General features: G+C 49.6%; 1 long non-coding RNA gene across 1 annotated transcript; it reads right to left on the bottom strand.

The window, feature by feature from the left end:
* Positions 1 to 1,835: 1,835 nt before the first annotated feature.
* Positions 1,836 to 2,537, bottom strand: LOC121031338 (uncharacterized). Its single transcript, XR_005790692.1, has 2 exons — positions 2,436 to 2,537; positions 1,836 to 2,100 (listed from the first exon to the last, which is right to left on the bottom strand). It is a non-coding gene; the product is annotated as an uncharacterized LOC121031338 (long non-coding RNA).
* Between the last annotated feature and the right edge of the window lie 689 nt (positions 2,538 to 3,226).

Raw genomic sequence — 3,226 nt, forward strand, 5'->3', positions numbered from 1 at the left:
TGGATAGTTTTGTTGAAATGACGCGGGCAGGTCAAACCTTCCCGAGGTACAGTCACTGCGCTGTCTTTGAGGACTTCGTTAATGCCGGCCTGGACACGATCCAGCTGTCACAGGGCACCATTCGTGGGGGGCTAATTTTTGCCCACATGCATATTAAGTGTCTGCGGTGCAAAAACAAAACAAAACAAAACAAACAAAAAACTGCTGCGGCTCTTTGACATGGAGTCAAATAATCACACCGTATTTAGGATCTGACAGACCCCACTTTAAAGCTCATCCCTTATACATAAATAACTCTCCCTGAACTCAGTGTTGCATCTGGGAAAATGGAATGGGAACATTTGTCAAATGCATATTTTTTTTAGGGTGTCAGTGGAATAATGCGTATTTTATGCAGATTGGAATTTTGTAAGTTTAGGAAATCGGTTTAACTGCTATTTCTTGGGTCTCCGAAACAGCATCATTGCTATCAGTTGAATGTTTATGGCTTCTGCTTTGAGCTGCGGCTTCAAGGACAAAGCCCTCATCACCGCGTGCAAAGCTCACTTCCTTCTTTAAGACTTAAAAACAATGATCCTTCCAGTGAGGTTTTCTAGGTGAACCAAAATTGACTTCCTTTTGTTAAACCTCTGCTTGGCCCATCCCATCCACACAGCCCTGCCGCTGAGGGCCACCTGTTGTTTGTTGGCCCCAAACAACACAGCTTTCTGAAGCAAGCCCGGGACAGACTAGAAGCTTCCTCCGGCGTGTTTAGGAGGGCCTGGAGATTGTTCATTTGTCCCTGACTATTGTCTGGGGGTGCATTAGAGCCAGGTTTATGTCCCCACAACCGAGTAAGCACTGGACAGAAGCCTCCAGCCCCAACCCTCTGTGTGGTCACGCTGCTTCACTGTACATCTTAAGGGTGGAGTTCTCAAGGGACAGAGCCTGAGGTAGAGATTCACACGCAAGTGACGTATTGAGACAGAAGCATGGAAAAGAAGGTGGAAAACAGGGGGAGGGTATCCGAAGGAGCTGGGCAAGCCTGTAACTGCAGGGGAGTCTAGCTTATACTAGATCCCATGGGGAGCTCTGGAACATAAATGGTACCACAAGGTCGGTCCCCTCGTGACATGGACACCAGCCTTCCGTTGCCACCTCTCGGTCACCTATTAGCTGAAGGTACCCGTGCCGTGTGTGGGTGGAGAACGCGATTTGTACTCTAGGGGCAGGCGTTTTGTGGGAGAAGGCACGGGATGCTGACCAGAAGCCCGTTAATTCAAGAACGGGACAAGTGCTGTGGTGGAGGGCGGTCCACGTGTGTATGGGGCCCCAGCCCAAGGAGCACAGAGACAAGCATCCCGTTACAAGGCGTGGAACATACATGGAACCTGTCACCCACGTGGAACCCTGGGCTGGGCTGCCGAATGCCCTGCCTCTGGCTCCCGCCTTCCTTCCTCTTACATCTTAAGCAATATCTCCCTCAGCCAAGGAGTCGGGCTTTGGAGCGAGACCAGATGGTTTGAGGCCCTCTTCCTCCATTTATTAAGAGTAGGACTTTGGGCAAATATCCGTCTCACGGAATTTGGCGAAGATCAAGCAGCCAGTAATTTTAAGGCACTGAGTAAGATGCGTGATATGTTAGAGACAGGACGTGGTACGTGTTCGTCAGCTTTATCCATTGTCACCATCAACTCCATCGTCACCTTCGTCATCGTCATCCCCATATCCCCTCCTTCTTCTCCTCCTGCTCCTCCTCCCCCCTCCTCCTTCCCCTTCCCTTTCATCACAAGATGCCCCAGATTTCTTCATCCCAGATACCTTATGCCTCAAATAAAAGAAATCCCTCACTGGAGTGGTTTAAACAATAATAGGAATTTATTGGCTCGTAAAATTGTAAAATTCACAGCCATGTAGCTTGAGGTGAGGATTGATCCAACAACTCAGACAATATCAGCTCGATCCGTTTCCTCTCTGCCTCTCTGCGCTGCCTTTCACGATGTGAGTGTTACCCTCTGACGCGGTGCAACAGTCCTGGCAGTTCTGGTCCCTTCCAGCCGTCGCAGACCTCAAAACCTCACACCGCACCGTCCAGAAAGGGAGAGAAAGTTCCGAGAGATCCTATGGAAGTGAGAGGAGGCATCTCTCACCCAGAATCCCCAGCAAGCATCTCACATTTCATTGGCTTTGAGGAGATTGTGTACTCACTCCTGGACCAGTCGCAGCGACAAGAGGAGTCGGCACAATAATGGGTAAAACTAGAGGGAGCCCGTTCTTGAAAGTGGGGAGGGGATCCACCACACTGACGTCACATGACTGAGAATGCGGGTGCCCCCCAAACACGCCAAGTGCTATTTCCAGGTGGTGGTTGGCTGGAGGGAAGAGAACAAGTACCCAGATGTCCCTTGCGCTAACCTGTCACGTGCCGTTCCCTGTGCCTCAGGCAATTCTCCTACCTTCACTTTCTCATATCATTCTGGCCCTTCTGGGCCCAGTTTCGTGCCTCTCCTGGCCTCTCCTTTCTGGACTACCTTGGGTGCTCCTGCTGTGGGTGCCCCTAACACCCCCCCCTCTAAAAACACCCGTCTCCCCCGGGACTTATATCATTACATCTGAGTCACCTGTTTACATGTCACCAACCCATTGGATATACGTTTTGGGGAGCAGGAAACTGAGTCAGGCTGTGGTAATTGTGCTAAAAATTATTTGAAAAGGGAATGCAGGGATGGGTGAATGAGTGGCAGAATGAGTGAGTGGGTGGTGCGGTGAGTGAGTGAAATGACCTGGGCTTTGATCTCAACCCATTAAGGAAATAACTGTCTCACTTCCTACAGTCCAGGCAAACCAGGGGAGATCATGTTTTCCTAGCTACCAGTCAGAATGGATAGAGGCTCCTGATTTGAGAGAACAAACAAACAAACAACAACACTGAGGCTGGGGAAGAAACCAGTTTCACACTGTGAGAAAGAATCAGGGGTACAAAAATAGCAAATGGGTGCAGTTAACTGTGATTTAAATATCGATCATTAAAGGACTGTCTCAGCCTGAGTTACTAGAGTGAGTTCCAAAGCAAAGACCCTGTATCATCAGATAAAGATTGACCATTGGCCACGGTGCTGTGCCAGATGACTAAATCGGGTCTCCTCGACCTTCTCCGGACCGTCCCTCCCTTCGAGTTGACGTTTCAGAGACAGTCACGAATCTGGAGGTACGCTCAAAGGTAAGTCAGCATAGACTTAACCAGAAA

Source organism: Herpailurus yagouaroundi, unplaced genomic scaffold (assembly GCF_014898765.1).
Source record: "Herpailurus yagouaroundi ecotype Mexico unplaced genomic scaffold, PumYag 141, whole genome shotgun sequence".
NCBI classification, from domain to species: Eukaryota; Metazoa; Chordata; class Mammalia; order Carnivora; family Felidae; genus Herpailurus; species Herpailurus yagouaroundi.